Raw genomic sequence first — 12,009 nt, 5'->3', positions numbered from 1 at the left:
AAAATGGCTGAAAACCACTTAGAATAACTTGTAGAGACGCGTCATAGTATACAAAGTGGGAAATAAAGGCCAAAAAAGGCCAAAAACCTCATAATTTAGCATGTCCAAAAAAAAATGGCCAAAAGGCAATAGTATAGTATGGCGAAAAAAGTCAAATTTTGACCCCTCCTAAAAATGGCTGAAAACCACTTAGAATAACTTGTAGAGACGCGTCATAGTAAACAAAGTGGAAATAAAGGCCAAAAAAAGGCCAAAAAACCTCATAATTTAGCATGTCCAAAAAAAAATGGCCAAAAGGCAATAGTATAGTATGGCGAAAAAAGTCAAATTTTGACCCCTCTCCTAAAAATGCTGAAAACCACTTAGAATAACTTGTAGAGACGCGTCATAGTATACAAAGTGGGAAATAAAGGCCAAAAAAAGGCCAAAAAAACTCATAATTTAGCACATGTCCAAAAAAATGGCCAACAAAGGCAATAGTATAGTATGGCGAAAAAAGTCAAATTTTGACCCCTCCTAAAAATGGCTGAAAACCACTTAGAATAACTTGTAGAGACGCGTCATATATATACAAAAGTGGAAATAAAGGCCAAAAAAAAAAGGCCAAAAAAAAACATAATTTTTAGCATGTCCAAAAAAAATGGCCAACAAGGCAATAGTATAGTATGGCGAAAAAAAAGTCAAATTTTGACCCCTCCTAAAAATGGCTGAAAACCACTTAGAATAACTTGTAGAGACGCGTCATAGTATACAAAGTGGGAATAAAGGCCAAAAAAGGCCAAAAAAACTCATAATTTAGCACGTCCAAAAAAAAATGGCCACAAAGCAATAGTATAGTATGGCGAAAAAAGTCAAATTTTGACCCCTCCTAAAAATGGCTGAAAAACCACTTAGAATAACTTGTAGAGACGCGTCATAGTATACAAAGTGGAAATAAAAGGCCAAAAAAGGCCAAAAACCTCAATTTAGCATGTCCAAAAAAAAATGGCCACAAAGGCAATAGTATAGTATGGCGAAAAAAGTCAAATTTTGACCCCTCCTAAAAATGGCTGAAAACCACTTAGAATAAACTGTAGAGATGCGTGTCATATAGTATACAAAGTGGAAATAAAGGCCAAAAAAGGCCAAAACCTCATAATTTTTAGCATGTCCAAAAAAAAATGGCCAAAAGGCAATAGTATAGTATGGCGAAAAAAAGTCAAATTTTGACCCCTCCTAAAAATGGCTGAAAACCACTTAGAATAACTTGTAGAGACGCGTCATAGTATACAAAGTGGAAAAAAAGCCAAAAAAGGCCAAAAACTCATAATTTAGCATGTCCAAAAAAAATGGCCACAAAGGCAATAGTTAGTATGGCGAAAAAAGTCAAATTTTGACCCCTCCTAAAAATGGCTGAAAACCACTTAGAATAACTTGTAGAGACGCGTCATAGTATACAAAGTGGAAATAAAGGCCAAAAAAGGCCAAAAAAACCATAATTTTAGCATGTCCAAAAAAAATGGCCACAAAGGCAATAGTATAGTATGGCGAAAAAAGTCAAATTTTGACCCCTCCTAAAAATGGCTGAAAACCACTTAGAATAACTTGTAGAGACGCGTCATAGTAAACAAAGTGGAAATAAAGGCCAAAAAAAGGCCAAAAAACCTCATAATTTAGCATGTCCAAAAAAAATGGCCAAAAGGCAATAGTATAGTATGGCGAAAAAAGTCAAATTTTGACCCCTCCTAAAAATGGCTGAAAACCACTTAGAATAACTTGTAGAGACGTTTATAGTATACAAAGTGGGAATAAAGGCCAAAAAAAGGCCAAAAACCTCATAATTTAGCATGTCCAAAAAAAATGGCCACAAAGGCAATAGTATAGTATGGCGAAAAAAGTCAAATTTTGACCCCTCCTAAAAATGGCTGAAAACCACTTAGAATAACTTGTAGACGCGTCATATAGTATACAAAAGTGGAAATAAAGGCCAAAAAAGGCCAAAAAAAAAGTCATAATTTAGCATGTCCAAAAAAATGGCCAACAAGGCAATAGTATAGTATGGCGAAAAAAGTCAAATTTTGACCCCTCCTAAAAATGGCTGAAAACCACTTAGAATAACTTGTAGACGTAGAGACGCGTATATACATATACAAAGTGGAAAAAAGGCCAAAAAAAAAAAAAAAACATAAAATTAGCATGTCCAAAAAAATGGCCAAAAAGGGCAATAGTATAGTATGGCGAAAAAAGTCAAATTTTGACCCCTCCTAAAAATGGCTGAAAACCACTTAGAATAACTGTAGAGACGCGTTATAGTTACAAAGTGGGAAATAAAGGCCAAAAAAAGGCCAAAAACCTCATAATTTTTAGCATGTCCAAAAAAAAAAATGGCCAAAAAGGCAATAGTATAGTATGGCGAAAAAAGTCAAATTTTGACCCCTCCTAAAAATGGCTGAAAAACCACTTAGAATAACTTGTAGAGACGCGTCATAGTATACAAAGTGGGAAATAAAGGCCAAAAAAAAAAAAAACAAAAAACCTCATAATTTAGCATGTCCAAAAAAATGGCCAAAAAGGCAATAGTATAGTATGGCGAAAAAAAAAGTCAAATTTTGACCCCTCCTAAAAATGGCTGAAAACCACTTAGAATAACTTGTAGAGACGCGTTATAGTATACAAAGTGGGAAATAAAGGCCAAAAAAGGCCAAAAAAACCTCATAATTTAGCATGTCCAAAAAAAAATGGCCAAAAAGGCAATAGTATAGTATGGCGAAAAAAGTCAAATTTTGACCCCTCCTAAAAATGGCTGAAAACCACTAGAATAACTTGTAGAGACGCGTTATATATACAAAGTGGAAATAAAGGCAAAAAAGGCCAAAAAACCTCAAAATTTAGCATGTCCAAAAAAAATGGCCAACAAAGGCAATAGTATAGTATGGCGAAAAAAGTCAAATTTTGACCCCTCCTAAAAATGGCTGAAAACCACTTAGAATAACTTGTAGAGACGCGTCATAGTATACAAAAAGTGGAAATAAAGGCCAAAAAAAAAAAAAAACCTCATAATTTAGCATGTCCAAAAAAAAAATGGCCACAAAGGCAATAGTATAGTATGGCGAAAAAAGTCAAATTTTGACCCCTCCTAAAAATGGCTGAAAACCACTTAGAATAACTTGTAGAGACGCGTTATAGTATACAAAGTGGAAATAAAGGCCAAAAAAAAGCCAAAAAACCTCATAAATTTAGCATGTCCAAAAAAATGGCCAACAAGGCAATAGTATAGTATGGCGAAAAAAAAATCAAATTTTGACCCTCCTCCTAAAAATGGCTGAAAACCACTTAGAATAACTTGTAGAGACGCGTTAGTATACACAAAGTGGAAATAAAGGCCAAAAAAGGCAAAAAAACCTCATAATTTAGCATGTCCAAAAAAAAAAAATGGCCAAAAAGGCAATAGTATAGTATGGCGAAAAAAGTCAAATTTTGACCCCTCCTAAAAATGGCTGAAAACCACTTAGAATAACTTGTAGAGACGCGTTATAGTATACAAAGTGGAAATAAAGGCCAAAAAAAGGCCAAAAAAACCTCATAATTTAGCATGTCCAAAAAAATGGCCAAAAGGCAATAGTATAGTATGGCGAAAAAAGTCAAATTTTGACCCCTCCTAAAAATGGCTGAAAACCACTAGAATAACTTGTAGAGACGCGTCATATAGTACAAAAGTGGAAATAAAGGCCAAAAAAAGGCCAAAAACCTTAATTTAGCACGTGTCCAAAAAAAAAAAATGGCCAAAAGGCAATAGTATAGTATGGCGAAAAAGTCAAATTTTGACCCCTCCTAAAAATGGCTGAAAACCACTTAGAATAACTTGTAGAGACGCGTTATAGTATACAAAGTGGAAAAAAAGGCCAAAAAAGGCCAAAAAACCTCATAATTTAGCATGTCCAAAAAAAATGGCCAAAAGGCAATAGTATAGTATGGCGAAAAAAGTCAAATTTTGACCCCTCCTAAAAATGGCTGAAAACCACTTAGAATAACTTGTAGAGACGCGTTATAGTATACAAAGTGGAAAAAAGGCCAAAAAAGGCCAAAAAAAAAAACTCATAATTTAGCACGTCCAAAAAAATGGCCAAAAGGCAATAGTATAGTATGGCGAAAAAAGTCAAATTTTGACCCCTCCTAAAAATGGCTGAAAACCACTTAGAATAACTTGTAGAGACGCGTTATAGTATACAAAGTGGAAATAAAGGCCAAAAAAAGGCCAAAAACCTCATAATTTAGCATGTCCAAAAAAAATGGCCAAAAGGCAATAGTATAGTATATGGCGAAAAAAGTCAAATTTTGACCCCTAAAAAAATGGCTGAAAACCACTTAGAATAACTTGTAGAGACGCGTTATAGTATACAAAGTGGAAAAATAAAGGCCAAAAAAAAAAAGGCCAAAAACCTCATAATTTAGCATGTCCAAAAAAATGGCCAACAAGGGCAATAGTATAGTATGGCGAAAAAAGTCAAATTTTGACCCCTCCTAAAAATGGCTGAAAACCACTTAGAAGAATACTTGTAGAGACGCGTTATAGTATACAAAGTGGAAATAAAGGCCAAAAAAGGCCAAAAACCTCATAATTTAGCATGTCCAAAAAAATGGCCAAAAAAGGCAATAGTATAGTATGGCGAAAAAAAAAGTCAAATTTTGACCCCTCCTAAAAATGGCTGAAAACCACTTAGAATAACTTGTAGAGACGCGTTATATAGTATACAAAGTGGGAAATAAAGGCCAAAAAAGGCCAAAAAACCTCATAATTTAGCATGTCCAAAAAAAAATGGGCAACAAGGGCAATAGTATAGTATGGCGAAAAAAAAAGTCAAATTTTGACCCCTCCTAAAAATGGCTGAAAACCACTTAGAATAACTTGTAGAGACGCGTTATAGTATACAAAGTGGGAATAAAGGCCAAAAAAAGCCAAAAACCTCATAATTTTTAGCATGTCCAAAAAAAATGGCCAAAAAGGCAATAGTATAGTATGGCGAAAAAAGTCAAATTTTGACCCCTCCTAAAAATGGCTGAAAAACCACTTAGAATAACTTGTAGAGACGCGCGTAATAGTATACAAAAAGTGGAAATAAAGGCCAAAAAAAAAAAAAACCTCATAATTTAGCATGTCCAAAAAAAAAAATGGCCAAAGGGCAATAGTATAGTATGGCGAAAAAAGTCAAATTTTGACCCCTCCTAAAAATGGCTGAAAACCACTTAGAATAACTTGTAGAGACGCGTTATAGTATACAAAGTGGGAAAAAAAGGCCAAAAAAAGGCCAAAAAACCTCATAATTTAGCATGTCAAAAAAATGGCCAACAAGGCAATAGTATAGTATGGCGAAAAAAAAAGTCAAATTTTGACCCCTCCTAAAAATGGCTGAAAACCACTTAGAATAACTTGTAGAGATGCGTTATAGTATACAAAGTGGAAATAAAGGCCAAAAAAGGCCAAAAAAAAACTCATAATTTAGCATGTCCAAAAAAATGGCCAAAAGGCAATAGTATAGTATGGCGAAAAAAGTCAAATTTTGACCCCTCCTAAAAATGGCTGAAAACCACTTAGAATAACTTGTAGAGACGCGTTATAGTATACAAAGTGGGAAATAAAGGCCAAAAAAAGGCCAAAAAAACTCATAATTTAGCATGTCCAAAAAAATGGCCAAAAGGCAATAGTATAGTATGGCGAAAAAAGTCAAATTTTGACCCCTCCTAAAAATGGCTGAAAACCACTTAGAATAACTGTAGAGACGCGTTATAGTATACACAAAGTGGAAATAAAGGCCAAAAAAGGCCCAAAAACCTCAAATTTTAGCATGTCCAAAAAAAAATGGCCAAAAGGCAATAGTATAGTATGGCGAAAAAAGTCAAATTTTGACCCCTCCTAAAAATGGCTGAAAACCACTTAGAATAACTTGTAGAGACGCGTTATAGTATACAAAGTGGAAATAAAGGCAAAAAAAGGCCAAAAAAAACCATAATTTAGCATGTCAAAAAAAAATGGCCAACAAGGCAATAGTATAGTATGGCGAAAAAAGTCAAATTTTGACCCCTCCTAAAAATGGCTGAAAACCACTTAGAATAACTTGTAGAGACGCGTTATAGTATACAAAGTGGAAATAAAGGCCAAAAAAAGGCCAAAAAACCTCATAATTTAGCATGTCCAAAAAAATGGCCAAAAGGCAATAGTATAGTATGGCGAAAAAAGTCAAATTTTGACCCCCTAAAAAATGGCTGAAAACCACTTAGAATAACTTGTAGAGACGCGTTATATAGTATACAAAGTGGGAATAAAGGCCAAAAAAGGCCCCAAAAAAACCTCATAATTTAGCATGTCCAAAAAAAAAAAATGGCCAAAAGGCAATAGTATAGTATGGCGAAAAAAGTCAAATTTTGACCCCTCCTAAAAATGGCTGAAAACCACTTAGAATAACTTGTAGAGACGCGTTATAGTATACAAAGTGGAAATAAAAAGGCAAAAAAAAGGCCAAAAAAAAAAATAATTTAGCATGTCCAAAAAAAATGGCCAAAAGGCATATAGTATAGTATGGCGAAAAAAGTCAAATTTTGACCCCTCCTAAAAATGGCTGAAAACCACTTAGAATAACTTGTAGAGACGCGTATATAGTATACAAAGTGGAAATAAAGGCCAAAAAAAGGCCAAAAAAAAATAATTTAGCATGTCCAAAAAAAAATGGCCAACAAAGGCAATAGTATAGTATGGCGAAAAAAGTCAAATTTTGACCCCTCCTAAAAATGGCTGAAAAACACTTAGAATAACTTGTAGGACGCGTTATAGTATACAAAGTGGAAATAAAGGCCAAAAAAAGGCCAAAAAACTCATAATTTTAGCATGTCCAAAAAAAATGGCCAAAAAGGCAATAGTATAGTATGGCGAAAAAAGTCAAATTTTGACCCCTCCTAAAAATGGCTGAAAACCACTTAGAATAACTTGTAGAGACGCGTATAGTATACAAAGTGGAAATAAAGGCCAAAAAAGGCCAAAAAAATGTCAAAAAAATGGCAAAATTTGCAAAAAAGTCAAATTTTGTCCAAAAAAAAAATGAAAACAAGAATAGCTTGTAGAGGCGTTATAGTATACAAAGTGGGAAATAAAGGCCAAAAAAGCCAATAGTCAAAAAAATGGCCAAAAGGCAATAGTATAGTATGGCGAAAAAAGTCAAATTTTGACCCTCCTAAAAATGGCTGAAAACCACTTAGAATAACTTGTAGAGACGCGTTATATAGTATACAAAGTGGAAATAAAGGCCAAAAAAAAAGGCCAAAAACCTCATAATTTAGCAGCATGTCCAAAAAAATGGCCAAAAGGCAATAGTATAGTATGGCGAAAAAAAAAGTCAAATTTTGACCCCTCTAAAAATGGCTGAAAACCACTTAGAATAACTTGTAGAGACGCGTTATAGTATACAAAGTGGAAATAAAGGCCAAAAAAAGGCCAAAAAAACTCATAATTTAGCATGTCCAAAAAAAATGGCCAAAAGGCAATAGTATAGTATGGCGAAAAAAGTCAAATTTTGACCCCCCTCCTAAAAATGGCTGAAAACCACTAGAATAACTTGTAGAGACGCGTTATAGTATACAAAAGTGGGAAATAAAGGCCAAAAAAGGCCAAAAAAACTCATAATTTAGCATGTCCAAAAAAATGGCCAAAAGGGCAATAGTATAGTATGGCGAAAAAAGTCAAATTTTGACCCCCTAAAAATGGCTGAAAACCACTTAGAATAACTTGTAGAGACGCGTTATAGTATACAAAGTGGGAAATAAAGGCCAAAAAAAAAAAAAAAAAACCTCATAATTTAGCATGTCCAAAAAAATGGCCAAAAGGCAATAGTATAGTATGGCGAAAAAAGTCAATTTTGACCCCTCCTAAAAATGGCTGAAAACCACTTAGAATAACTTGTAGAGACGCGTTAGTATACAAAGTGGGAATAAAGGCCAAAAAAGGCCAAAAAAACTCATAATTTAGCATGTCCAAAAAAAAATGGCCAAAAGGCAATAGTATAGTATGGCGAAAAAAAAGTCAAATTTTGACCCCTCCTAAAAATGGCTGAAAACCACTTAGAATAACTTGTAGAGACGCGTTATAGTATACAAAGTGGAAATAAAAGGCCAAAAAAAGGCCAAAAAAACCTCATAATTTAGCATGTCCAAAAAAAATGGCCAAAGGGCAATAGTATAGTATGGCGAAAAAAAGTCAAATTTTGACCCCTCCTAAAAATGGCTGAAAACCACTTAGAATAGAAAATAATTAAATAGAGACGCGCTGCATAGTTGTAGTAAAAAGTGGAAATAAAGGCCAAAAAAAAGGCCAAAAACCTCATAATTTAGCATGTCCAAAAAAAAAAAATGGGCAAAAAGGCAATAGTATAGTATGGCGAAAAAAGTCAAAATTGACCCCTCCTAAAAATGGCTGAAAACCACTTAGAATAACTTGTAGAGACGCGTTATAGTATACAAAGTGGGAATAAAGGCCAAAAAAAGCCAAAAAAAACCTCATAATTTAGCATGTCCAAAAAAAAAATGGCCAAAAGGGCAATAGTATAGTATGGCGAAAAAAAGTCAAATTTTGACCCCTCCTAAAAATGGCTGAAAACCACTTAGAATAACTTGTAGAGACGCGTTATAGTATACAAAGTGGAAATAAAGGCCAAAAAAGGCCAAAAAACCTCATAATTTAGCATGTCCAAAAAAAAATGGCCAAAAGGCAATAGTATAGTATGGCGAAAAAAGTCAAATTTTGACCCCTCCTAAAAATGGCTGAAAACCACTTAGAATAACTTGTAGAGACGCGTTATAGTATACAAAGTGGAAATAAAGGCCAAAAAAGGCCAAAAAAAACTCATAATTTAGCATGTCAAAAAAAAAAATGGCCAAAAGGCAATAGTATAGTATGGCGAAAAAAGTCAAATTTTGACCCCTCCTAAAAATGGCTGAAAACCACTTAGAATAACTTGTAGAGACGCGTTATAGTATAACAAAGTGGAAATAAAGGCCAAAAAAGGCCAAAAAACCTCATAAATTTAGCATGTCCAAAAAAAATGGCCAAAAAGGCAATAGTATAGTATGGCGAAAAAAGTCAAATTTTGACCCCTCCTAAAAATGGCTGAAAACCACTTAGAATAACTTGTAGAGACGCGTTATAGTATACAAAGTGGAAATAAAAGGCCAAAAAAAGGCCAAAAAACCTCATAATTTAGCATGTCCAAAAAAATGGCCAAAAGGCAATAGTATAGTATGGCGAAAAAAGTCAAATTTTGACCCCTCCTAAAAATGGCTGAAAACCACTAGAATAACTTGTAGAGACGCGTTATAGTATACAAAGTGGGAATAAAGGCCAAAAAAAGGCCAAAAAAAACTCATAAATTTAGCATGTCCAAAAAAATGGCCAAAAGGCAATAGTATAGTATGGCGAGTATGGCGAAAAAAGTCAAATTTTGACCCCTCCTAAAAATGGCTGAAAACCACTTAGAATAACTTGTAGAGACGTTATAGTATACAAAAGTGGAAATAAAGGCCAAAAAAAGGCCAAAAACCTCATAATTTAGCATGTCCAAAAAAAAATGGCCAAAAGGCAATAGTATAGTATGGCGAAAAAAGTCAAATTTTGACCCCTCCTAAAAAAATGGCTGAAAACCACTTAGAATAACTTGTAGAGACGCGTTATAGTATACAAAGTGGGAATAAAGGCCAAAAAAAAAGCCAAAAAACCTCATAATTTAGCATGTCAAAAAAAAATGGCCAAAAGGCAATAGTATAGTATGGCGAAAAAAAAGTCAAATTTTGACCCCTCCTAAAAATGGCTGAAAACCACTTAGAATAACTTGTAGAGACGCGTATATAGTATACAAAGTGGGAAATAAAGGCCAAAAAAAGGCCAAAAACCTCATAATTTAGCATGTCCAAAAAAAATGGCCAAAAGGCAATAGTATAGTATGGCGAAAAAAGTCAAATTTTGACCCCTCCTAAAAATGGCTGAAAACCACTTAGAATAACTTGTAGAGACGCGTTATAGTATACAAAGTGGGAATAAAGGCCAAAAAAGGCCAAAAAAAAACTCATAATTTAGCATGTCCAAAAAAAATGGCCAAAAGGGCAATAGTATAGTATGGCGAAAAAAGTCAAATTTTGACCCCTCCTAAAAATGGCTGAAAACCACTTAGAATAACTTGTAGAGACGCGTTATAGTATACAAAGTGGGAAATAAAGGCCAAAAAAGGCCAAAAAACCTCATAATTTAGCATGTCCAAAAAAAAAATGGCCAAAAGGGCAATAGTATAGTATGGCGAAAAAAAAGTCAAATTTTGACCCCTCCTAAAAATGGCTGAAAACCACTTAGAATAACTTGTAGAGACGCGTTATAGTATACAAAGTGGAAATAAAGGCCAAAAAAAGGAAAAAAAACCTCATAATTTAGCATGTCCAAAAAAAATGGCCAAAAGGCAATAGTATAGTATGGCGAAAAAAAAAATTTTGACCCCTCCTAAAAATGGCTGAAAACCACTTAGAATAACTTGTAGAGACGCGTTATAGTATACAAAAGGGAAATAAAGGCCAAAAAAGGCCAAAAAAACCTCATAATTTAGCATGTCCAAAAAAAAAAATGGCCAACAAGGCAATAGTATAGTATGGCGAAAAAAGTCAAATTTTGACCCCTCCTAAAAATGGCTGAAAACCACTTAGAATAACTTGTAGAGACGCGTTATAGTATACAAAAAGGAAATAAAAGGCCAAAAAAAGGCCAAAAACCTCATAATTTAGCATGTCCAAAAAAATGGCCAAAAAGGCAATAGTATAGTATGGCGAAAAAAGTCAAATTTTGACCCCTCCTAAAAATGGCTGAAAACCACTTAGAATAACTTGTAGAGACGCGTTATAGTATACAAAAAGTGGAAAATAAAAGGCAAAAAAAGCCAAAAAACCTCATAAAATTTAGCATGTCCAAAAAAAAAAAAAGGCCAAAAAGGCAATAGTATAGTATGGCGAAAAAAGTCAAATTTTGACCCCTCCTAAAAATGGCTGAAAACCACTTAGAATAACTTGTAGAGACGCGTTATAGTATACAAAGTGGAAATAAAGGCCAAAAAAAGGCCAAAAAAAAATAATTTAGCATGTCCAAAAAAAAAAATGGCCAACAAGGCAATAGTATAGTATGGCGAAAAAAGTCAAATTTTGACCCCTCCTAAAAATGGCTGAAAACCACTTAGAATAACTTGTAGAGACGCGTTATAGTATACAAAAGTGGGAATAAAGGCCAAAAAAAGGCCAAAAAAAACCTCAAATTAGCATGTCCAAAAAATGGCCAAAAGGCAATAGTATAGTATGGCGAAAAAAGTCAAATTTTGACCCCTCCTAAAAATGGCTGAAAACCACTTAGAATAACTTGTAGAGCGCGTTATAGTATACAAAGTGGGAATAAAAAGGCCAAAAAAGGCCAAAAACCTCATAATTTTTAGCATGTCCAAAAAAAAAATGGCCAACAAGGCAATAGTATAGTATGGCGAAAAAAAGTCAAATTTTGACCCCTCCTAAAAATGGCTGAAAACCACTTAGAATAACTTGTAGAGACGCGTTATATACAAAAAGTGGGAAATAAAGGCCAAAAAAAAAGGCCAAAAACCTCAAAATTAATTTAGCATGTCAAAAAAAATGGCCAAAAGGCAATAGTATAGTATGGCGAAAAAAGTCAAATTTTGACCCCTCCTAAAAATGGCTGAAAACCACTTAGAATAACTTGTAGAGACGCGTTAGTAGTACAAAGTGGAAATAAAGGCCAAAAAAGGCCCTCATAATTTAGCATGTCCAAAAAAATGGCCAAAAGGCAATAGTATAGTATGGCGAAAAAAGTCAAATTTTGACCCCTCCTAAAAATGGCTGAAAAAACTTAGAATAACTTGTAGAGACGATGCGTATAGTATACAAAGTGGAAATAAAGGCCAAAAAAGGCCAAAAAACTCATAATTTAGCATGTCCAAAAAAAATGGC

This window comes from Plectropomus leopardus, chromosome 9, assembly GCF_008729295.1.
Source record: "Plectropomus leopardus isolate mb chromosome 9, YSFRI_Pleo_2.0, whole genome shotgun sequence".
NCBI classification, from domain to species: domain Eukaryota; kingdom Metazoa; phylum Chordata; class Actinopteri; order Perciformes; family Serranidae; genus Plectropomus; species Plectropomus leopardus.
This window is presented reverse-complemented; position numbering follows the sequence as displayed.